At 36.0% G+C, this 26,374-nt stretch overlaps 1 protein-coding gene across 2 annotated transcripts in view; it reads right to left on the reverse strand.

The window, feature by feature from the left end:
* The window catches only part of C6 (complement C6), a 116,067-nt gene that overhangs the window by 64,870 nt on the left and 24,823 nt on the right, over positions 1-26,374 (reverse strand). The window contains exon 1 of one of the 2 annotated variants that reach the window (XM_023216570.1): positions 6,644-6,861. The exons of the other annotated variant lie outside the window; for it this stretch is intronic. The gene's annotated coding sequence lies outside the window, so the exon portion shown is untranslated. Of the gene's footprint in view, positions 1-6,643; positions 6,862-26,374 lie in introns of those variants that run through there. 2 annotated transcript variants of the gene reach the window in all.

Below are 26,374 nucleotides of genomic sequence, written 5' to 3' on the forward strand. Positions count from 1 at the left end.
AAAGAGTAAAAAGAAATGAACGAAGCCTACAAGAAATATGGGACTATGTGAAAAGGCCAAATCTATGTCTGATTGGTGTACCGGAGGGAGAATGGAACCAAGTTGGAAAACACTCTGCAGGATATTACCCAGGAGAACTTCCCCAACCTACCAAGGCAGGCCAACATTCAAATTCAGGAAATACAGAGAATGCCATAAAGATACTCCTCAAGAAGAGCAACTCCAAGACACATAATTGTCAAATTGACCAAAGTTGAAATGAAGGAAAAAATATTAAGGGCAGCCAGAGAGAAAGGTCGGGTTACTCACAAAGGGAAGCCCATCAAACTAACAGCAGATCTCTCAGCAGAAACTATACAAGCTAGAAGAGAGTAGGGGCCAATATTCAACATTCTTAAAGAAAAGAATTTTCAACCCAGAATTTCATATCCAGCCAAACTAAGCTTCATAAGTGAAGGAGAAATAAAATCCTTCACAGACAAGCAAATGCTGAGAGATTTTTGTTACCACCAGACCTGCCTTACAAGGAAGCAGTCTGAGGGAAGCACTAAACATGGAAAGGAACAACCAGAATCAGCCACTGCAAAAACATGACAAATTGTAAAGACCATTGATGCTAGGAAGAAACTGTATCAACTAATGGGCAAAATAACCAGCTAACATCATAATGACAGGATCAAATTCACATATAATATTAACCTTAAATGTAAATGGGCTAAATGCTCCAATTAAAAGACACAGACTGGTAAATTGGATAAAGAGTCAAGACCCATCAGTTTGCTGTATTCAGGAGACCCATCTCACTTGCAGAGACACACATAGGCTCAAAATAAAGGGAGGGAGGAAGATCTACCAAGCAAATGGAAAACAAAAAAGCAGGGGTTGCAATCCTAGTCTCTGATAAAACAGACTTTAAACTAACAAAGATCAAAAGAGACAAAAAAAGCCATTACATAATGGTAAAGGGATCCATTCAACAAGAAGAGCTAACTATCCTAAATATGTATGCACACAATACAGGAGCACCCAGATGCATAAAGCAAGTCCTTAGAGATCCACAAAGAGATGTAGACTCCCACACAATAATTGGAGACTTTAACACCAGACTGTCAACATTCAACAGATCAACAAGACAGAAAGTAAACAAAGATATCCAGGAATTGAACTCAGCTCTGCACCAAGCAGACCTAATATACATCTACAGAACTCTCCACCCCAAATTAATAGAATATACATTCTTCTCAGCACCACATCACACTTATTCCAAAATTGACCACAGAGTTGGAAGTAAAGCACTCCTCAGCAAATGTAAAAGAACAAAAATTATAACAAACTGTCTCTCAGACCACAGTGCAATCAAACTAGAACTCAGGATTAAGAAACTCACTCAAAACCACTCAACTACATGGAAACTGAACCACCTGCTCCTGAATGACTACTGGGTACACAATGAAATGAAGGCAGAAATAAAGACGTTCTTTGAAACCAACAAGAACAAAGACACAACATACCAGAATCTCTGGGACACATTTAAAGCAGTGTGTAGAGGGAAATTTATAGCACTAAATGTCCACAAGAGAAAGCAGGAAAGATCTAAACTTGACACCATAGCATTACAATTAAAAGAACTAGAGAAGCAAGAGCAAACACATTCAAAAACTGGCAGAAGGCAAGAAATAACTAAGATCAGAACAGAACTGAAGGAGACAGAGAACAAAAAACCCTTCAAAAAATCAAAGAATCCAGGAGCTGGTTTTTTGAAAAGATCAACAAAACTGATAGACTGTTGGCAAGACCAATAAAGAAAAGAGAGAAGAATCAAACAGATGCAATAAAAAATGATAAAGGGAATATCACCACTGATCCCACAGATATACAAACTACCATCAGATAATACTATAAATAACTCTAAGCAAATAAACTAGAAAATCTAGATGAAATGGATAAATTCCTGGACACATACACCCTCCCAAGACTAAACCAGGAAGAAGTTGAATCCCTGAATAGACCAATAACAGACTCTGAAATTGAGGCAATAATTAATAGCTTACCAACCAAGAAAAGTCCAGGACCAGAACGATTCAGAGCCGAATTCTACCAGAGGTACAAAGAGGAGCTGGCACCATTCCTTCTGAAACTATGCAAATCAATAGCAAAAGAAGGAATCATTTCTAACTCATTTTATGAGGCCAACATCATCCTGATACCAAAGCCCAGCAGAGAAACAACAAAAAAAGAGAATTTTAGACCAATATCCCTGATGAACATCGATACAAAAATCCTCAATAAAATACTGGCAAACTGAATCCAGTAGCACATCAAAAAGCTTATCCACTATGACCAAGTTGACTTTACCCCTGGGATGCAAGGCTGGTTCAATATATGCAAATCAATAAATGTAATCCAACATGTAAACTGAACCAAAGACAAAAACCATGTGATTATCTCAATAGATGCAGAAAAGGCCTTTGACAAAATTCAACAGCCCTTCATGCTAAAAACGCTCAATAAACTAGGTATTGATGGGATGTATCTCAAAATAATAAGAGCTATTTATGACAAACCCACATCCAATATCATACTGAACGGGCAGAAACTGGAAGCATTCCTTTAGAAAACTGGCATAAGACAGGGATGCCCTCTACAACCACTCTTATCCAACATAGTGTTGGAAGTGCTGGCCAGGGCAATCAAGCAGGAAAAAGAAATAAAGGCTATTCAACTAGGAAATAAGGAAATCAAATTGTCCCTGTTTGCAGATGACATGATTGGATGTTTAGAAAACCCCATCGTCTCAGTCCAAAATCTCCTTAAGCTGAGAAGCAACTTCAGCAAAGTCTCAGGATACAAAATCAATATGCAAAAATCACAAGCATTCCTATACACCAATAACAGACAAACGGAGAGCCAAATCGTGAGTGACTTCCCATTCACAATTGCTTTAAAGAGAGTAAAATACCTAGGAATTCAACTTACAAGGGATGTGAAGGACCTCTTCAAGAAGAACTACAAACCACTGTTCAATGAAATAAAAGAAGACACAAACAAATTGAAGAATATGCCATGCACATGGATAGGAAGAATCAATATTGTGAAAATGGCCATACTGCCCAAGGTAATTTATAGATTAAATGCCATCCCTATGAAGCTACCAATGACTTTCTTCACAGAATTGGAAAAAAAAAATTACTTTAAAGTTCACATGCAACCAAAAAAGAGCCCATATTGCCAAGACAATCCTAAGCCAAAAGAACAAAGCTGGAGGCATCACGCTACCTGACTTCAAACTATGCTACAAGGCTACAGCAACCAAAACAGCATGGTACTGGTACCAAAACAGAGATATAGACCAATGGAACAGACCAGAGCCCTCAGAAATAATACCACACATCTACAACCATCTGATCTTTGACAAACCTGACAAAAACAAGAAATGGGGAAAGGATTCCCTATTTAATAAATGGTGTTGGGAAAACTGGCTAGCCATATGTAGAAAGCTGGATCCCTTCCTTATACCTTCCCCAAAGTTAATTCAAGATGGATTAAAGATTTAAATGTTAGCCCTAAAACCATAAAAACCCTAGAAGAAAACCTAAGTAATACCATTCAGGACATAGGCATGGGCAAGGACTTCATGACTAAAACACCAAAAGCAATGGCAACAAAAGCCAAAATTAACAAATGGAATCTAACTAAACTAAAGAGCTTCTGCACAGCAATTGAAATGACCATCAGAGTGAACAGGAAACCTGCAGGATGGGAGAAAAATTTTACAATCTACCCAACTGACAAATGGCTAATATCTAGAATCTACAAAGAACTTAAACAAATTTCCGAGAAAAAATCAAACAACTCCATCAAAAATTAGGCAAGTATCTGAACAGACACTTCTCAAAAGAAGACATTTATGCACCCAGCAGACACATGAAAAAATGGTCATCATCACTGGCCATCAGAGAAACGAAAATCAAAACCACAATGAGACACCATCTCACACCAGTTAGAATGGCAATCATTAGAAAGTCAGGAAACAACAGGTGCTGAACAAGATGTGGAGAAATGGGAGCACTTTTACACTGTTGGTGGGACTGTAAACCAGTTCAACCATTGTGGAAAACAGTGTGGCGATTCGTCAAGGATCTAGAACTAGAAATACCATTTGTCCCAGTCATCCCATAACTGGGTATATACCCAAAGGATTATAAATCATGCTCCTATAAAGACACATGCACACATATGTTTATTGCGGCACTATTCACAATAGCAAAGATGTGGTACCAACCCAAATGTCTGTCAATGATAGACTGGATTAGAAAATGTGGCACATATACACCATGGAATACTATGCATCCAAAAAACAAAAAAAGGGTGGAACTGGAAACTATTATTCTGAGCAAACTATCTCAAGGATAGAAAACCAAACACCGCATGTTCTCACTCATAGGTGGGAATTGAACAATGAAAACACTTGGACATAGGGCGGGGAACATCACACACTGGGGCCTGTCGTGGGGTCAGGGGAAGGGGGAGGGATAGCATTAGGAGATATACCTAATGTAAATGACGAGTTAATGGGTGCAGCCTACCAACATGGTACATGTATACATATGTAACAAACCTGTGCATGTACCCTAGAACTTAAAGTATAATAAAAAAAATGAGGGGCTTTTTTCCCCACTCCACTTGCAAGGTGACTCACATTTCCTGGTTTTCCACAGCAACACAGAACCACACGGTATTGGGACAAGAATAGCCAGATAGAATTTAGGTTTTGATCAGACATATGATGTGAGTCCCAAACATCCCACCTGAGTTCAAGATTGGGTGGTGTTTCACTGGCTTCAGGGCCCTTGGGACCCGAGGCTCCCAAATAATGTGAAGCTTTCTTTTCAACCACTAGATAGACTAGAGAAACCACCTCCCTATACCCTTCACCCTTGCTCCCCACTGCCAAAATTGGTATCTTCTCATACAGGGATCTTTTCAGCAAGAAAAACTAAATAGATACTTTTTTGTCTATTTTTTTTTTTCTTTTTAGTTGTTGGACGAGACAGATATCTTCCAGAATATTTCTCTCAATTGTAGAGAAAACAAATTCTTAAAGCCTCTTGTGAAATTTTCATGTAAATAATTTGGAGAAGTTAAATTGCAGGAGATTACTAGTTCTCAGTTCTCAGCAGACACTATGTTTTAACTTCCAAAAGCTTGAAATGTATGGATGAGTTTTATTCCAATTATTATCAAAAACTGCAAAAACAGAACTCTTATAAAATATTCTGATCTCTCTTTAAGCTGTAACTGTTTTGAGGCAATATGGAGCCTGATACAAGATGAAAACATTACAACTTATTTGATGAGGTACTAATGAAAGAGCTAATTGGTAGCTTTTCTGTTTTAATATTCTATTGTTAGGAAGAAAAACTGTTTTATGTTAAAACAATTTTATTTTTATTTATTTATTTTTTTGAGACAGAGTTTTGTTCTGTCACCCAGGTTGGAGCACAGTGACACGATCTCGGCTTACTGCAACCTCGGCCTCCTGGATTCAAGCAATTCTCTGACTCAACCTCCCAAGTAGCTGGGATTACAGGCACCTGCCACCATGCCCAGCTATTTTTTGTATTTTTAGTGGACTTGGGGTTTCACCACTTTGGCCAAGCTGGTCTTGAACTCCAGACCTCGTGATTCACCTGCCTCAGCCTCCCAAAGTGGTGGGATTACAAGCCACCGCACCCAGAAACAATTTTTATTCAAATAAAAATAATTACTTCTCTGAACTTTTTTGTTATGATGACCTAGCCTATCGTATCATATGGTTTCTAATTTATTAATTTCCACATCTCCAGGCATTTTGGAGGTATCTAAAATTACATGCAGGCATTTTACCCATTACTACACAATTTTCATACAAACACAGAATAAAAGAATGTTCGGTGAATAGAGGGAGATAGGAAAAAGTCTTCCAATTCAGTGCGATGGTAGAAGAGCAGAAATTCTGCAGTTTTCTCATAGTTGCCATCCTCTCTTGAGTTTTCCAAAAATCAGTGATCCCATTGAACCATAGATGATAGCTTTATGAGCATTTAGAGAATTTCAATTAAAATGAAGCCCATCTTTTTCTAACCTGTCACCTACTAATGTATTTCACTCACACGAACCATTTGTCTGCAAGGCAGTTCAGCATATCTTACCCAACAGATTTCAGAGGATGCTCTAGTTTATCCCCAACTATAGATTCTTGCTTTACATCTCCTTTACACTTACTAAATTTCTTATTTCTTATTATTATTTTTTTTTTTCTGTGCATGCCCAGAGGCTCAAGAAAGGATATTTACTATAGCCAAGGTAAGCTGGGTAGTCCAGGCGCATGATTGACCTTGGCTAAAGAGTATGTTTGCTTTACTTTTAACTAATTAATTCATAGAGAAACTTGATCTCAAATGTCCTCTGGAATGACATTTGTTTAAAAAACATGACCTCTGATTCTTTTCAGATTTAAACAAAGCGATTATAAAAAAGAAAGACAAAGAAATGGTTATAGTCTGACTTATCTATTTTTATGAATGAAATGGTAATTTTGTTGGAAACATGATTAACAATTTTGAAATATTAAGATTGAAAATGAAATCATCATATTACTCACGTTTAAGGAGAGTTTGTGGCGTCCTTGGACCTAACCTGTAAATTATTTAGGAAAAAATAGATATGCACAATGAAGAGGGTATATATGTTAATCCAAACAAAGCTTCTTTTCTTATTGCTAGCTAACACAAAGTAATGCTGTCATATTCCAGAGGCCTAGCAACACCTAGAGTGTTCTCAAAATAAATGTTCTCTGGAACTTGAACTTTGCAAATGATTACACCAATCAGCAGTAACCCTGAAACCCTGGGTGTTGGATGTTACACAGAGTCCTGAATTTTCAGTGAGTTTTCAAGTCAAGGGTTACTCTAGTAGCTATTGCTACTTCATAGAAATCTCTCAATTTTAAAGAATCCTTTAGATTAATTACTTAAAATTGCTGCCCCCCTTAGAAATGTATAGATTCTTAGTTTTTTATTTTAGAATATTTATTGGTAACTATTTAAGAAATGTTATTTGTAGACAATGTGATTGTGTATGTAGAAAATTCAAAAGAACCTACAAACATTAGAATTAGTAAATGAATTTAGTATGATTTATCAACACAATTTTATTATAGGAAAAAGTGTTTCTATATGCCAACAAAACCAAAAAGAAAATTTAATTTGGAAAGAATTAAAATAGCAATAATCAAATGGGCTCTTTGTATGTAATGATGATTATGCTTCTCTGAAATGGTTGCAATATAACCTGAGATTGACTAAAATGGATTTCATCCTAAGGTGAAGCAGAACAAAATAGTGCAATAGAAAAGAAAAAACTTTAGAGAATGAGAATGTGGATACATATTCTGGTCTTGTTTCTGCACTGAGCAGCTACCAGCTATGCGAGCTTCAATAAATCACTTTACCTCATTGGAACACTGGTCCCTCATTTGTAAAATAAGTGTTTTTCAAACTTTTTTCAAATCAGTAGAAAACAGCTAAAACAAATATTCCTTAGACAACTTGAATTTTTATCACATGGTGGGAAATGATGATCGCAGCAAGTCTAAAGAGTACTTGAAGCACAGCTGGGAAACCACCACTCAAAGGTCATATACTTTAACATACATGGTAGTAACTTTCCCAAGGACAAAGTGAGTCAGAACCAGAAAACAGACTATCTGTTTTTTTATCTCTCTTATACTACATTGAGACTTTAAAGATTGAAATTTGAGCCTAAAGAGGAAAGTAGAGTGGTGTGCTGCAGACCAGTGTTGAAGCTAGTTTGGGGATGAGATGGCAGTTTCACCCATTATTACCTGAGAAGATAAATAGGAAAAGAAATCTTCAGTGACTGGACAAGAATATATGTCATTTAATTTGCATACTTCTTTCTTTAATTGGTCTTTGAGGCCCTAAAATAAAATTCATTTGTCCTGAGTTCAAGGTGTTTGGAGTTAAAGGCAAATTCTAGAAGTCTTAATACAGAGAGATGGAAAGTTAGTTGCCAGTAGGATGAGCTTAAAGAGGGCTTTATTTGTGTGGGCTTTGAGGAGGACAGAGAAGTAAGACTGTATGCTGTGGCACTGGAAAAACACAGGTGGAGAGAGTTAAGGGTGGTATGGGGAAATCCTTGAGATGGAATGCAAATGTCTATGATCCAAACACTAGAACTGAGCCAGCACCAACTAAGAATCTAGAATGTTTTCAAAAATGTACTTGGGCTCTCCATCTTGGGTTCTTTTGAAAGGCTAAATGACATATCCCACTCATGAGTCCTTTTCTTTTCTTTTTTTTTTTTTTGTTTCCATCCTTTTATTATTATTATTATTTTATTATACTTTAAGTTCTAGGATACATGTGCACAATGTTCAGGTTTGCTACATATATATACATGTGCCATGTTGGTGTGCTGCACCCATTAATTCCTCATTTACATTAGGTGTATCTCCTAATGCTGTCCCTCCCCCCCACCCTCTCCCCACAATAGGACCCGGTGTGTGATGCTCCCCTTCCTGTGTCCAAGTGATCTCATTGTTCAGTTCCCACCTATGAGTGAGAAAATACAGTGTTTGGTTTTCTGTTCTTGTGATACTTTGCTGAGAATGATGGTTTCCAGCTGCATCCATGTCCCTACAAAGGACATGAACTCATCCTTTTTCATGGCTACATAGTAGTTCATGGTGTATATGTGCCACATTTTCTTAATCCAGTCTGTCTCTGATGGGCATTTGGGTTGATTCTAAGTCTTTGCTATTGTGAATAGTGCTGCAATAAACATACGTGTGAATGTGCCTTTATAGCAGCATGACTTATAATCCTTTGGGTATATCCCCAGTAATGGGATGGCTGGGTCAAATGGTAATTCTAGTTCTAGATCCTTGAGGAATTACCACACTGTTTTCCACAATGGTTGAACTAGTTTACAGTTCCGCTAGCAGTGTAAAAGTGTTCCTATTTCTCCACATCCTCTCCAGCACCTGTTGTTTCCTGACTTTTTAATGATTGCCATTCTAACTGGTGTGAGATGGTATCTCATTGTGGTTTTGATTTACATTTCTCTGATGGCCAGTGATGATGAGCATTTTTTCATGTGTCTGTTGGCTGTGTGAATGTCTTCTTTTGAGAAGTGTCTGTTCATATCCTTTGCCCACTTTTTGATGGGGTTGTTTGTTTTTTTCTTGTAAATTTGATTGAGTTCTTTATAGGTTCTGGATATTAGCCCTTTGTCAGATGAGTAGATTGCAAAAATTTTCTCCCATTCTATAGGGAGACTTGACCCTGTCATTACGATATTAGCTGGTTATTTTGCTTGCTAGTTGATGCAGTTTCTTCCTAGCATCGATGGACTTTACATTTTGATATGTTTTTGCAATGGCTGGTACCTATTGTTCCTTTCCATGTTTAGTGCTTCCTTCAGGAGCTCTTGTAGGGCAGACCTGGTGGTGAGAAAATCTCTAAGCATTTGCTTGTCTGTAAAGGATTTTATTTCTCCTTCACTGATGAAACTTAGTTTGGCTGGATATGAAATTCTGGGTTAAAAATTCTTTTCTTTAAGAATGTTGAATATTGGCCCCCACTCTCTTCCAGCTTTGAGAGTTTCTGCTGAGAGATCTGCTGTTAGTCTGATGGGCTTCCCTTTGTGGGTAACCCGACCTTTCTCTCTGGCTGCCCTTAACATTTTTCCTTCATTTCAACTTTGGTGAATCTGACAATTATGTGTCTTGGAGTTGCTCTTCTCAAGGAGTATCTTTGTGACATTCTCTGTATTTCCTGAATTTGGATGTTGGTCTGCCTTACTAGGTTGAGGAAATTCTCCTGGATGATATCCTGCAGAGTGTTTTCCATCTTGGTTCCATTTTCCCCATCACTTTCAGGCATACTAATCAGACACGGATTTGGTGTTTTCACATAATCCCATACTTCTTGGAGGCTTTGTTCATTTCTTTTTACTCTTTTTTTTCTCCACACTTCTGGTTTCATTTCATTCATTTGATCTTCAGTCACTGATACTCTTTCTTCCAGTTGATCGAGTTGGTTACTGAAGCTTGTACATTTGTCATGTATTTCTTGTATTATGCTTTTCATCTCTATCAGTTCTTTTAAGGTCTTCTCTGCATTGATTATTCTAGTTATCCATTCATCCATTCTTTTTTCTAGGTTTTTAGTTTCTTTGTGCTGGTCACGTAGTTCCTCCTTTAGCTCTGAGAAGTTTGATCGACTGAAGTCTTCTTCTCTCAACTCGTCAAAGTCATTATCTGTCCATCTTTGTTCCGTTGCTGGCGATGAGCTGCCTTCCTTTGAAGGGGGAGATGCACTCTGATTTTTTGAATTTCCAACTTTTCTGTACTGCTTTTTCCCCATCTTTGTGTTTTTATCTGTCTTTGGTCTTTGATGATGGTGATGTACTGATGGGGTTTTGGTGTGGGTGTCCTTTCTGTTTGTTAGTTTTCCTTCTAACAGTCAGGACTGTCAGCTGTAGGTCTGTTGGAGTTTGCTTGAAGTCCACTTCAGACCCTGTTTGCCTGAGTATCAGCAGTGGAGGCTCCAGAAGATAGAATATTGCTGAACAGCAAGTGTTGCTGTCTGATTCTCACTCTGGAAGCTTCATCTCAGGGGTGTACCCCACCATGTGAGGTGTGAGGTGTTGGTCTGTACCTCGTGGGAGATGTCTCCCAGTTAGGTTACTCAGGGGTCAGGGACCCACTTAAGCAGGCAGTCTGTCCGTTCTCAGATCTCAACCTCTGTGCTGGGAGAACCACTGCTCTCTTTGAAGCTGTCAGATGGGACATTTACAGCTGCAGAAGTTTTTGCTGCTTTTTGTTTAGCTATGCCCTGTCCCCATAGGCGGAGTCTACAGAGGCAGGCCAGCTTCCTTGAGCTGCGATGGGCTCCACCCAATTCGAGCTTCCCGGTGACTTTGTTTACCCACTTAAGCCTCAGCAATGGTGGGCGCCCCTCCCCAAGCCTCCCTGCCACCTTGCAGTTAGATCTCAGACTGCTGTGCTAGCAATGAGGGAGGCTCCGTGGAAGTGCGACCCTCCGGGCGAGGTGTGGGATATAATCTCCTGGTGTGCCATTTGCTAAGACCTTTGGTAAAGCGCAGTTTTAGAGTGGGAGTTACCCGATTTTCCAGGTGTTGTCTGTCTCAGTTTCCCTTGGCTAGGAAAAGGGATTCCCTTCCTCCTTGCGCTTCCCAGGTGAGGCGATGCCTCTCCCTGCTTCAGTTCTCGCTGGTTGGGCTGCACCAGCTGACCAGCCCTGATTGTCTGGCACTCCCCAGTGAGATGAACCCAGTACCTCAGTTGAAAATGCAGAAATCACCCATCTTCTGTGTCACTCATGCTGGGAGCTGGAAACTGGAGCTGTTCCTATTCGGCCATCTTGGGCGCACCCTCATGAGTCCTTTTCTAGAGCAGGGACTAGCCTGCTGCCTGTTTTTGTAAATAATATTTACAAAAATAACATTGTAAATAACATTTTACAGTAATAAAGTCACACAATTGGCCATTGTTTATGGTTGCTTTTGCGATACAATGGTAGAGTTAAGTAGCTAGCAACAGAGACTATCTAGCCTAAAAATCCTAAAATATTTACCATCTGGCCCTTTATAAGAAAAGTTGCAACCCAAAGGCAGATATTTCTGGTCCGATACATACAACACAGTGTCCAGTGGCTTTGGGAAATAGAAGTAGTCTACTTGGGACTGATGAGTAGGTGACTGTTTCAGAGCTAGGAATTGAATACTTGTGTGTGGTTGTGCTCAGGTCTGACTCTGCATGCAAAGAATATAGGCGTTTTCTAAACAATATTTAGATGTGTGCTTCTGAAAAACAAAGTCTGCTATGAAGTTTACTGACTGTGAGTTGCTTCATCAACTGCAGGCCTTCTGAAGTTCTGGCTGGTGGTACGGAAGACCTTCTCACACAAAATCTCCTGTTTTCATAAGTTGCTATTGACTGAAGAGTAGAAAGCATGCAATTGTAAAAAATCAGAAGGGTGCAGGAGAAAATGAGGGCCAGAACTTGGAGAGTTAAGATGGAGCAATTATCATTTTACCAGGAGGAAAATATGTATTCTGTTAAAAACCATTATTCCTCTTTTAATGATAATAGATTCATAGAGAAATGGTATTTTCTGCCAAGAAAATAACCACAAATATAAAATAATGAACAATGGAAGCTGCTATCTGAAGGCTTTTTCACATGCTAAGTATTCACATGCCAACTTATCATTATAGCAAAAGTACTATAATTTCTCATTAGAGCCAAAGCTAATGATCCCATCTATTTCAAAAACTCTTCAGAGTGTGCTTTGTCAGTCAATATGTGAGCAGACAAAGTGAAACAGCAAATCGAACTATTTCAGTTGGGGAATCATAGATCAAAACTCTCAAATATGGAGGAAATAGAAGGTATTTTGGACCTCAGGCTTCCATGCTCTTTATGTCTTCTCTTTCCTACTAGAATTATTAGAAAGATAGTCCAAGTTGACTGCATTTAATGTTGTGCCATCTACTCCTCATTAACTTCACTCTGAAATCTGTGTGATAAATGCCACCAGCCCACACGAACTATTCTCTCAATGACCACCATTAACTTCCTAATTGCCAAACTGAATGACCTCTTCTCAATCCACTATTGGCTTCCAGGACAAAATATAATACATGTATTTCTGGGAACACTTAAGCAATTCCTCTTCTGCCTTCCTCTATGATTCTCCTCCTACACCCATCTAGGATTTTATCCTCAGCCTCTTTTCTTTCATTTGAGATTTCATCTACTTCCATGGGTTTATTGATCCCCTTTGTATTGATTGCTTCCTAGTCCACCTGTCTTAGTATTCTAATGTTCAGACAGATAATAGAAATACCATATTACAGAGATCACATCCTCACTCCCTGACTCCTCCTATCCTTTTAGATGCTAAATATATGATGCAATTTTATCTTTTATTTACCTTTTATCTTTGAAGTATTTCATCTACGCACTCCTCATCTTCCCACCTTGCCATCATGCCTATGGCTACAGCTCCACTTCCAGCCCTTATGATACCATACCTTGAAGATTGCATCAGTGGCTTAGCTGGTCTCTGAGCTTTAGAACTCCTCCTGTAATTTCTTCTAATCTACTCTGTAAAGGATATTCTAAAGTTCACCTTTCAGTGGCACAACCCTATTCGAAATCTCAGTGTTATTCTTTTAAGGAAACCACCAAATTAGTTACAAAGTCCCAATCCCTAATATTGAAAACCTTGAGAAATTTTATTCTCTGTTACCCTTTAGACTCATTTTCTGTCCTCCCTTTTGCACAATCTACCATCTAACCAAATTGGACAACTTGCTGATCCTCAGAATGGGCTATGATTTCTCTTGCTATTGTATTTTTTTCCCTTGAAAGTTTTTATTCCCCAATTCCAAATGTGGCGTATTGCGTACCTCTTCTTCAGGGGCCATTCCAAATGTATTTCTTTCTTAAATCTTTTCTGTATTTCACAATCATTTTCACACTTTAGATCAGAGGCTACATGATTCCTCCACCCTTTAAACGTATGAATCTCTTTTTACCTTTCATACGGAACTCACGTTCTATTGCTGGATATCGTGATCATTGTGTGCTTTATTATTGCCCACTCTTGGTCCACTTAATAGATTCAAAGTTCCTTTATACTGAACCTGAATAATATTTATCTTTATATTTGATAAACATAAAAGTTAAATCAATGTTGATTGAATTGAGTTGTCTACACAGGAGTTTGTGAGCAAATTGCTGAATATGCCTCTACAAATGTGCCCTTGGCTAAATTCCACTATGTAGATTCTCATGGGTTTGGCAATAAGAGGTAGCAGTCTTTCATATAGCAAAATGCTCTAAGAATTGCTTTTATTTATGTGTTTGTTGAATTGTTGAACAATGCATAATGATGATATTAAATGGAATAAACTCTCTGGTGATTCTTTGGAATGGAAAGAAAATGAGCTACAATTTAGTCTCAAATCTAAAATTGGTCTAACATAGTAATAGAAATATAGTTTGAGACAATAAAGCCAAACTTCTGCAAATTTTGCCCCTTCTAGGATTATAGAGAAACTTAGATTGGATTCTAATTTAGACCTTTGTGGGAAAATGTAGCATAAAAAGGCCTATTGAGGTCAGACGAATTGTACCTAGACTCTTGGGTCGGCTTTCTACTTTGTTTCTTGTCCTCTAATTGTCCCAAACATCTGGAATACTGTTACTAAGCTATTTTTTTCTAAAGCACTACTATAATGAAAATCACAGTCTAATATTTGGGTAGCGTTTTATGGCTTGCAAAGCACTCTTCAATGTGCCATAGGAGGAATAGTATCTTGATTCATCCATTTCACTCAATTCACAAATATTTACTGATTGTATTCCAGGCATTATGCTGGGACTTAAGATTCAAAGATGAACACTTTTGGTTAGTTCTTTCTAGAACTTCACCTCATAGTAATAGTAGTTGGATAGAAAAGAAAAAGAATGTTAAGAAGTACTAAAAGTTATAAGAAATCCATGTATTCACAGAAATTGCAACTTCCCTTGTTCATGCAGTCACTTATTCTCTTATTTTTTCATCATATTCACTGTATTTACCACTGTTGTCATTATCCAAAGGTTTTTATTCATGAATTTTGCAAAAATTTACTGCAAGGAACTGTTCTAGGCACTTGAACAGTAAACAAAACAGAAAAAAAAATTCTGCCTTTGTAAAATTTACAATCTCCATAAAGAGAGGAGAGAGAAAACAAAATAAATAAATGACTTGTATGGTTTTAAAGAAATGTTTCTTTAATATTTATTCAACTATTGTGTCTTCTTAAAATGCAGGTCATTCTTTCTGCCTCTTTTTTTCCTGGGTCTATGCTTTCTTGAAGAAAATCTGTACAGCCTGATCTCAGAAAATTTAATACTATAGGACCCACTGAGCCGGTTTCAGATCTCATGATCCTGCCCCTCGGACAAAGGTGATAGGCCAGGATTGGGTATGGGTCATTAGGATTTCATGTGCCAGGGCTGGGGAGTGGGACTTGGAGATACTAGTTAAATAGAATGTGAAGCTTGCTTAAGCTGCATGCAGGGAGCAGAAGAGAATGCCTGTCTGTAGAGAGAAAAAAGAATGAAGTAAGGACTTGAAGAAATTTAAGTGTGAGAACATATGGCCCTGGAGAATGTAAACATTGTCCCTGTGAAACTCAGCTGCACTTCCTTCCCTTGTCTTTCGTAAGGTCCACCTTTTCCTTTCAGTAAACTATACTTTGAATACATTTTTGTTACTTGCAAGGAAGTTATCCTAACTAGGATGTCTTTTATGGTTTTCGAACAATTGCAAACAATTTCAAAAAATATACTCCAACAATTTCACAAGTGGCACTGCTTAATGAGAATGGATGATGTCCAGTTTATTCAAGCCACACGTGCCGGCTGATGTCAGCCCTAAGCTTGATGCACAATTATGTCACACAAACTCCAGCAATTATAGAAATTAATAAATTAATTTAATTAATCAAGATTCTTTACCTCTTAGGGTGGTATAAAAACAGGAAGCTGGAAATCATGCTTCCAAATCTGGACATCTTATTTGAGATAGGGTCATCTAGATTTATCTGTAGGATGGAAGTGGGGAGACTGAGAAAGAAAGGCCAGTCTGTGGTCAGATTAAGTTGTTGAGAGAGCTTTGGGAAGGCTGTATTGAGCCCCTTTGTTCTCTGGGGTATAAGTAACTAGTACATGAGGCAATGCAAGCAATGAAGGGAAAAGTGAAGTCCTTGAAATAACTCTGACAAAGTACTTTGAGGGAAAATTTTTATTATGAGTTCTGAGGTTGTGGGAAACTACTGAAAAACTAATGATAGCAGTGATGTGATCCTCTGGGCAAAGAGCAATACCTAAAGCATGATGAAAAGAAGGAAGAAATAATTCCAGGCCAGAGGTTATTGAAATCTTAGCTAAGTTCATAGTAACAAGGCAAAGAAAGACATGCTGTATTGTCATCTAAGCAACTCCAAGTTTTAACAACATCTAAGGGAGAAAGGCAGTGAGAGGTAGAAAGGCCACTCTTTGAGACATGAATCACACAAATAAATATCAATTTTCAAAAGTTCTTCCAGGAGAAAGATTGTCTCAGTTAAATGCTTGAATGCCTGACAGTCCCATTAACATCATATGCTCTGGGTATTGAATCCTGCATGGGAAGACAGCAGTTTCCAATCATCTTTCTACATATTATTAGGAGTGTGGCCAAAGTAAAGAGGGAAATGAAAGAACAGGAACAAATTGAAAAGTGTTTGAGGAGGTCATTTTTTAAAATAATCAAACTCTGATGAATAGTTGTATTTTTTATTAATGATGACAAGCAATAGTCTCACAGTAACAAAATGTCAAAATCTACTGACCCGGGGTGGTGTGTAAAACATGGACAAACAGTTTCCCGATTTCTTGCCATGTTTTTCAAACACTTGCAAAAATGAGGCTGGCCATTTAGCTGTGTTTATTCGTTTTATGATACAAAGCTACTTTTTCTTACCAATCTGTCAAAATTTGAACTTAAGAGAGCTGAAAATGAATCCAAACTATTTCCCAACCCACCTTCAAACTAGATGTGTTTTAAAAGTCTATTTTTTAGGTTCAGTTAAAACCCTAATATAATTATGAATAAAACAAATATAATCCTTCCTCTCATAAGTGTACTTACGGTATATTAGGTAAAAACTGATATTATTAAATAAACACACAGAAAAAGTATATAATAATAAATTTGCTAAGTGCCATAACAATTATAGAGTACTATGAGAAAGTATATGGAATAGATCTGGAGGTCAGGAACAGATAGAGGACAAACATCTGAGCTGAGACCTATTAGATAAAAAAGAGCTTAATAATTAGAATGGAGGCCAATAGGTAAAGAGTAGAAATTAATGAATTATTTTCTTCAAGCCTAAAAGGACTTTGAAAGCTTCCCTGGACAGCCCTCATTTTTATGCAGGTAATGTATTATTTAAAAAGGAGAATCTAAGGCTCTGATTACTTAAGCAATTAGTCAAATTAATGCAACAAATAAACGGTGGAAGAGAAATTTGAAGTCTTCTGCTCTCTGGTGGAAGCCGTTTTACCTTGTTCTTTATTATCTTCCAGTATTCCCTGGCTGCCTCAAACCATCCTGTTTTGCTTATTTTCCTTCAAAAGACTTACTAAGGTTTTGTGTGTAATCAGAAAGAAGGCCGTTATATAAACTAGATTTATTTTTCTTTCTTTCTTTTTTTTTTTTACTGCCCATCTTTTTTATTATAACCATACGAGTGAGGGTGCAGTCATATCTCATTTTGGTTTTGATTTACATTTCTCTAGTGATTAATAATGTTGAGCATGTTTTCATGTGCCTGTTGCTCATTTATACGTATTCTTTGGATTGTTAATTTTTTAAAAAGTGAGTTCACCTTTTATTTTAGATTCAGGGGGTACACATGAAGGTTTATTATATGTGTATATTGTATAATATCGAGATTTGGGGTACAAATGATTTCATTATGGAGGTAGTGAGCATAATACCCAATAGGTAGTTTTCCAGCCCTTTCCCTACTCTTTCTTCCCCGACTCAATAGTCCCCGATGTCTATTGTTCCCATCTTTATGTCCATGTGTGCCCAATGTATAAACAGATTTTTAAAAAAGAGCAAGTATCTAATGTATGTTCTTGGCAGTTTAATTTTAATATTTCATTAAAATGTTATCTTTTAAAACTAATCTATTTATGTAGCTAAAAAAATAGAAACACAAGACTTAAAGCAGCAAACCAAAGCCACTGCTCCACCCTGTCCCAGCCCTGCAGTTTTCTTTCTAGTACACTTTCAAATTGAAGGTTTTTGTTGTTGTTGTTGTTGGTTTTCATCTCCATATTTCATAGTATTTGCTACTATGTAGTTGCATTGATCCTGATCCCAGGCCTTTATGCTATAGTTTTCATGAAAACTCTACAATGCACTGTCATGATTTTTGCTTTAAGGTATACATTCTCAACAGGGATGATATTTCCCTCCAAAAGAATGAAAATTGGTTGTTCACGGGGTTCCTGAACTATTCTCAGCTGTTACAATGGTGTATGGCCTGTCAAGTTCAACCCTGTCTGACACAATCTCATTCTTTAGAATTTAATTTCTCATGTTTGGTTTTCATGGGCATCCCATGAGCAGCATTGACATTGAGTTCATGGAAGATACACAAAATGTATATAAGATCAGTGCTACAGGGAGCAGATAGCTTTGTTTCCTTAACAGATTGTAAGAAGTGGCCTATTCAAGTTTATTGGCTGCCATCGGCTACATTATGGATGTTGTTTATGTTTGATCCTTATTGTTTCAATGTGTGACTAGGACTTTGAGAATTAAATAAAAATAGTGCTTTCATAGTTTTTCAATAGTTATTTGGAATAATTATTCAATAGTTATTCAAAAGAGTTATTCAAGTCTATAAAAGTTATTAAATCCGTCATTATACAGGTGCTGAAAACAAAAAAGTAACAATATATAAATGAATATTTGGCAGCTAGTTAAGTTAAAAGTTATTTTCTTATACTGAGCAGAAGTTAAAAGTTAAGGTCACTGGCCAGGCGCGGTGGCTCACGCCTGTAATCCCAGTACTGAGAGGCTGAGGCAGATGGATCACCTCAGGTCAAGAGTTTGAGACCAGTCTGACCAACATGGTGAAACCCCATCTCTACTAAAAAATACAAAAATTACCTGGGCATGGTGGTGGGCACCTGTAATCCCAGCTACTTGGGAGGCTGAGGCAGAACAATTGATTAAACCCAGGAGGTGGAGGTTGCAGTGAGCTGAGATCACGCCATTGCACTACAGCCTGGGTGACAGAGTGAGACTCAAAATAAAAAAAAAAAAAAAAAGGTTAAATTCACTAAAAATAAACTTTAAGAAATTTAATTTTGTAATTATTTTACTTTTGCTGAAAATTAATAGTGTTGAAAACTATTACTGTGTATTTATATATGTTGCTAATTTGTATAATTATATAGTTAAATATATTAAAATTTGCAATAATCATGCAGTTACAAAGTTGTTATATGCTAATAGTTTTTTTAATTTTTTTTTTTTTTTTTTCTGTTTGAGACGGAGTCTCACTCTGTCGCCCAGGCTGGAGTGCAGTGGCACAATCTCAGCTCACTGCAAGCTCTGCTTCCCGGGTTCACACCATCCTCCTGCCTCAGCCTCCTGAGTAACTGGGACTACAGGCACCCACCACCACGCCCAGCTAATTTTTTGTATTTTTAGTAGAGACGGGGTTTCAATGGGGTTTCGATCTCCTGACCTCATGATCTGCCCACCTCGGCCTCCCAAAGTGCTGGGATTACAGGCGTAAGCTACCAGTCCCAGCCAGTTTTTAAATTTTTTAAATATTACATTTAATTTGTAAAATTTAGTCATTCTGAAATTTGCATTAAACAAAAAAGTAAGTTTTATATTTTTTATTTTGATGTATAAAGCACAGGTATATCTATAACATATAAATAAGAGCACAATGTATCTTGGGTATAAAAATATCAAGGAAGGAATGAATAATTACAGTGAAAAGTTTCTAAAAGTTTTCTTGGGGGGAAACAATGGAAAAAAGTTTGAAGATTTAATTTAAACTATTGCATTACTTTGAAGAAATTAAAAGAAAAAAAAATTATTTTTATGAATCTCTATATATTTATTATTTCTGATACCTTTTTGCATATAGCTTCCCCTGCTCTTATGAGTCAAGTAGTATTCTACTGCTTTCTGTCTTCCAAAATTTGTTAAAATATTATGTTTACTGGGATCTCCTCTATTCTCCTAGTCCTTCAGGTTTATAGCATTTTATTTCTTTTCTCTTGTATTGAAAGAGTAATGAAATAAGTCCACATGGCTAATTACTATGTTCAATAGAAATTCATGTAGTCTTTTAAATGGGAATAAATTTAATCTCTTAACTGTATTCATTTAACCAGAAACTTTCCCTATCCCTGCTCCCATTTTAAACTTTAACATGCTTAAATTCTCTGGGATTTCTATTGTAAATACAACTTTCCAATTTGTTTTGATCACAGATCTAAATAATGTAATTTATGTTATTGTGAGGGATAGATTTGCACTTAGCCTGGAGCTGAACTTACTTCAGGTACCACTGTAATAAACAAAAGCTTGGTTTCTATGGTTTCTCCTATAGCTAACATTTAGAGATTAACAGGTATTGTTACCACACTGGGCACTGGGGCGATATATGTCAGGGGAGGCAGGAAACAAATAAAGCACCAGATAATTAGAGTTAAAAAAAAAAAAAAAAAAAAAAAAAAAAAAACTGTGATGATTTCATTATTCTACAAGGACTAGATGGTTGAACAAACCTGTACTTGGATAAATATGCTTTTTCTGCTCTTCTCTCTGGAGTAATTTAAGAGAAAACCAAAGAGGAACAACAATTACACAATAGGCTGGGTGGGTGGGCAATCTCAGGTCCCAGGGTACCAAGCAAAACTCTCAATCTGGCTTGGACATGGCACCTTCCTAGCCCTACTCCACAGTAAAGGATAAATTGAAATACCTTTTCTTAACATCATGGAATATGCTTAATCGGCCTTTTGTCTGACTGTATTGGCTTAATCTTTTCTAATTGGTTAAGTTGGAGGTGGATGAGAAGCAGTTTATTTTAATAAAAACCGTTCCATTAGGCTTAGATGTATGAAAGACAACAAAAATACATGTCATTGAAGGAAATTCACAGTTTATTTATGCAATCTACTCTTAAACCAAGTATAGTCATCAAATTTAGAAAAGTTGGCAACAGATACAGTACTTTTATTTAATATACGGTTTGTTTTGCTCATATTTCAACAATGTTTCTTTATTTTCTTTTTCCAGTACAGGATCCAGCCCAAGATCACATTTCATTTAGTTATCAAATCTTTCCATCTCTTTAATATAGAGAGCAGTGGCTAAATTTTCATTGTCATTCTAGACATTGTCAATTTTGAGCAATAAAAGCAAATTATGTTTAGAATATTCTTTACTTTGGGTTTGTCTGACAGTATCATATCCAGAAATAATACCAATAAATTTATTACAGTTAATTTTATTTAATTGACAAAATTATGCATATTTGTCTATATTTACAGTGCACAACATGATGTTTTGATATATGCATACATTGTCCAATGGCTAAATCAAGCTAATTAACATATCTATTACCTCACATACTTACCATTTTGTTTTTTATGGTGAGAACACTAAATGTGCTCTCAGTAGTTTTCAACTGTAGAGTACATTGTGACTAACTATAGTCTCCATGTTATACAGTAGATCTCCTGAACTTATTCCTCCTGTCTAGCTGAAATGTTATGTCTCGTGAACAACATCTCCCCATTCCTGTCACCTCTCTCCTGTGACCCCTGCTAACCGCCATTCTAATTGCTGCTTCTATGGGTTTTACTTTTTTAGATTCCCCACATAAGTGAGATCACACCATGTTTGTCTTTTTCTGCCTGTCTTATTTTATTTAGTGTAATGTCCTCCAGGTTCATTCATGTTGCCTCAAAAGATGGGATTTCCTCATGTTTTAAGGCTAAATCATATTCCTTTGTGTGTGTGTGTGTACATATATATGTGTGTACACACACACACATATATTCTTTATCCATTCATCTGTCGATGGATACTTAGGTTGGTTCCATATCTTGGCTATTGTAAATAATGCCACAGTGAACATAGGAGTACAGATATCTCTTTGACATACTAATTTTATTTCCTTTGTATGTATACCCAATAATGCAAATGCTGGATCATATGGATTTCTCTTTTTAATTCTTTGAAGAATCTCCATCTGTTTTCTATAATGTCTATACTAATTAATATTCCCACCAACAGTGTGTAAGAGCTTTTTTCCTCCACATTCTCATCAAAACTTGTCATCTTTTATCCTTTTGATAATAGTCAATTTAACAGGTGTGTGGTGATACATCATTATGATTTTAATTTGTATTTCCCCAATGATTAGTGATGTTGGGCAGTTTTTCAAATTCCAATTGGTCATTTGTATGTCTTCTCTTGAGAAATGTCTGTTCAGATCTTTTGCCCATTTTTTAATTGTGTTTTTTTCTAACTATTGGGTTGTTTGAGGTTTTTTATATACTTTGCATATAAACTCTTCATCAGAGGTATGGTTTGAAAATACTTTCTCCCATTCCGTAGGTTGTCTCTTCACTCTATTGATTGTTATCTTGACTGTGCAAGAGATTTATAGTTGGATGTAATCTCACTTACCTATCTTTGCTTTTGTTGCCTGTGCTTTTGGGGTCATATCCAAAAAAATCATTGCCTAGACCAATGTCATGGAACTTATCCCTGATTTCTTCCAGTAGTTTTATAGTTTCAGAGTTTTCTTCCAATAGTTTCAAATCTTATGTGTAAGTCTTTGATAACTTTTCAGTTGATTTTTGCATACAATGTGAGATAAGGGTCTACTTTATTTCTTTTCATGTGGATATCCATCTTTTCCAACACTTTATTTAAGAGACTGTCCTTTCCCTACTGTGTGATCTTGGCATCTTTGTGAAAATCAATTGACCTCAAATGTATGGATTTATTTCTAGGTTCTCTATTTTGTCCCACTGGTCTATGTGTTTGTTTTTACACCTGTGCCTTTCTGTTTGAAATACTATTACTTTGCAGTGTATTTTGAGGTCAGGTAGTGTGAGGCCTCCAGCTTTGCTCTTTTGGCTAAAGATTACTTTGCTATTTGAGGTGTTTTTGGTTCCTTACAAATTTTAGGATTTTTTTTTCTGTTTTCTGTGAAGAATGCCATTATGATTTTAGTACAGATAGCATTGAATCTGTAGACTGATTTTGGTAATATGGACATTTTAACAATATTAATTCTTCCAAATTATAACATGGGATATCTTTCCATTTGCTTGTGTCTTCTTCAGTTTTTTTCAGCATTAATATATAGTTTTCAGTATATAGCTCTTTTACCTCCTTGGTTAACTTTATTCCTTTTTTTTTGTGGTAGCTTTCATAAATGGGATTATTTTCTTGATTTCTTTTTTGAATATTTGTCATTGGTGTATGGAAGTACTATGATATTTTAAATGTTGATTTCATATCCTACCACTTGACCAAATTTGTTTATTAGTTCTAATAATATTTTAAGTGTAGCCTTTAGGGTTTTCTTCATATAAGATTGTGTCATCAGCAAACAGAGACAATTTACCTCCCTTTCCCATTCAGATGTCTTATTTCTTTCTCTTGTTTAATTTCTCTGGCTAAGACTTCCAGTACTAGACTGAATAGAAGAAGAAAGTGGGCATTTTTGCCTTATTCCTAATTGTTGAGAAAAAGCTTTCAATCTTTCACTGTTGAGTATGATTTTAGCTGTGGGTTTGTCATATATGGCCTTTATTGTGTTGAGGTGCATTCTTTATACACCTAATTCATTGAAACTTTTTATCATGAAAAGATGTTAAATTTTGACAAATGATTTTCTGCATCTATTGAGATGATAATATGGTTTTTGTTTTTCCTTATGTTAAGGCACTGTATTACATTTATTAACTTCCACATGGTAAATCATCCTTGCATCCTGTGGGTAACTTCCACTTGATCATGGTGAATGATTGTTTAAATATGCTGTTGAATTCAGTTTGCAGGTATTTTATGGAAGGCTTTTGCACCTACATTCCACAGGAATATTGGCCTGTAGTTTTCTTTTTTTGTTGTGTCTTTGTCTGATTTTGCACTTAAGCTAATGCTTACACTGTAGAATGAGTCAGATAATTCCCAGCGACTCGAGAGGCTGAGGCAGAAGAATCACTTGAACTCGAGAAGTGGAGGTTGCAGTGAGCCAAGATTGTGCCACTGCACTCCAGCCTGGGAGACAGAGCGGGACGGGACTCCATTAAAAAAAAAAAAAAAAAAAAAAAATCAGCTCTTAATTTTATTGATCATGTTAATGTTTTTTTTTTCTATTTTCTATTTCATATATTTCTCCTCTAATATTTGTTATTTTCTTTCTTCTGCTAAGTTTGGGCTTGTTTTTTCTTTTTCTTGTTTCTTGAGGTGGAGTTTGTTTATGTGTGATCTTTCTTTTTTCTTTAATGTAAGTGTTTATTTCTATAAACTTCATTCAGAACTTTTTTACTACTTCATCCATAAGTTTCAGTATGTTATGTTACCATTCTCATTGTGCCAATATGTTTTTAACTTTTCTTTTTGATTTCTTCTTTGACTTGTCAGTTGTTCAGAACTGTGTTTAATTTACACATATTTATAAATTTTCAAATTTTCCTCCTGTTACTGATCTCTAGTTTCATATTATTGTGATCAGAAAAGATGGTGCAATTTGATTTCAGTATTTTTTTTAATGTGGTAAGACTTTTTTTTTGTGGTCTAACATGTGATCTATTCTCAATAACTTTCAGTGTGTGCTTTAGAAGAATGTGTATTTTGTTGTTGTTGGATGGAATGTTTTGTATATGCCTTTTAGGTCTATTTAATCTGTAGTGTTATTCAAATCTTTGGCTTCCTTATTTATTTTCTATCTGGATAATGTGGTTATTGTTAACAGTGGGTATTAAAGTTCAATACTAATCATATTGTAGTTTATTCCTTCAGTTCTGTTAATATTTGCTTGATATATTTTGGTCCTCTGATGTTGTTTCCATATATATTTACTATTGTTATATCTTTTTGATGGATTAACCAATTTATCAATAATAAATTCTATTTAGTGTCATCTAAGTATAGCCATTCCTGCTCTCTTTTGGTTACTATTTGCGTGGGGTATCTTTTTCTATTCCTTCACTTTCAATCTATGTGTGTCTTTAAAGCTAAAGTGACTCTCTTGTAGACAGCATACAATTGGATGTTGTTTTCTTAAAATGTATTTATTGTTTATCCACTTAGCTACTCTTTTAATTGAATAATTGAATCCATTTGTGTTTAAAGTAATTATTGAATGATACAGACTTGTTTCATTTTTAAAATTGCTTGATATTTTGTAGGTATTTTTTGTTTTATTCTTTCTTTTACTGTCTTTGTGATATTTATGATTTTTTGATGATGGTATGTTTCATTTCTTTTTCTCTTTAATGTACATACTATATGGCTTTGCTTTATGGTTACCATGAAGCTTACAGAATTCATCTTACAGTTACAGTTAAAGTTGCAGATTCATCTTACAGTTAGTTACAGTTACAGAATTCATCTTACAGTTAAAACCAGTCCAGTTTTAACTGATAATGGTTTAATTCTGTTCACATACAAAAACTACAATTTTGCTTCCTCCATTATCTTGTGTAATCATAATATATGTAGTATCTAAGCTACTATGCTATTAAAACCATCTAGTTTGTTTTTAATAGGTTATATTTTTCATTTTTAAAAAAATTCTTTTTAAAAATAAATTCTGGTCCTCTGGTAAAATTCTCCATTTTGACATTTTTAAAAAATGTACTAATTAGACTTATTTTAAAGACAGTAGTGTACCTATGATTCTGTTTCTAACATGTTATTCCCCTCTTGTTTGACATTTGGTTCTGTGTCTTGTCTTGCCTCGTGATTTTTTTTTAAATGGTAGACATTGTGCATGAAAAAATCATGTGTTCCTAATTAATAATTTTATTTAATATAAGAATTTCTTTAATACAGTTTTTTTTTTCCTGTCACAGTTAGAGTAGTGATAGATAATATTGCTTTATTCAGTGATTGGGATAATTTGTGCTGAATTTTAGTGTCTGTGGGGATGACTATATCTGTTTTTTTCTGTCTTCTTAGGGTTTTACCTTTTAAGAATCTCAAAAGTTTGTTGTTCTTGTTAGGACTCCTAATTCATAGTTGTCTTTGTTGTATCCCCAGAACTATGAGACTTTCAAAAATTCTTCGTAGCTTTTTTATATATTGCTTTCTGCTTTGTTTCTCCAACTCTTAAAGTGTTTCTTAACCCTTCAGGAATGAGGAAATATTTGAAGATAAAAGCGGAATCAAATACTGAGTTTACTTCTTTGTATGTTTCCCCCTCTCCCTATCCCTTGAGTTGTGGCCGTCTTAGTAGTCCTTACTCACTTCTGGTTCCCTACTACACTACTCTGAGATAGTGGAAAGCTCTGATCTGCTGCTCTGTGCTAAATCTTTTGGCCTACTTCAATTATCAGTTAGTAAATCCCTTAAAAGAAAAGTGGCAGAGATTTTGTCTTAACCACATGGATTTTTCTTTCTCAGGTTTCTTGATCAGTAAAGTATATTTTGCCTTGGCTATTCTCTTTTTA

Source organism: Piliocolobus tephrosceles, chromosome 4 (assembly GCF_002776525.5).
Source record: "Piliocolobus tephrosceles isolate RC106 chromosome 4, ASM277652v3, whole genome shotgun sequence".
NCBI classification, from domain to species: Eukaryota; Metazoa; Chordata; class Mammalia; order Primates; family Cercopithecidae; genus Piliocolobus; species Piliocolobus tephrosceles.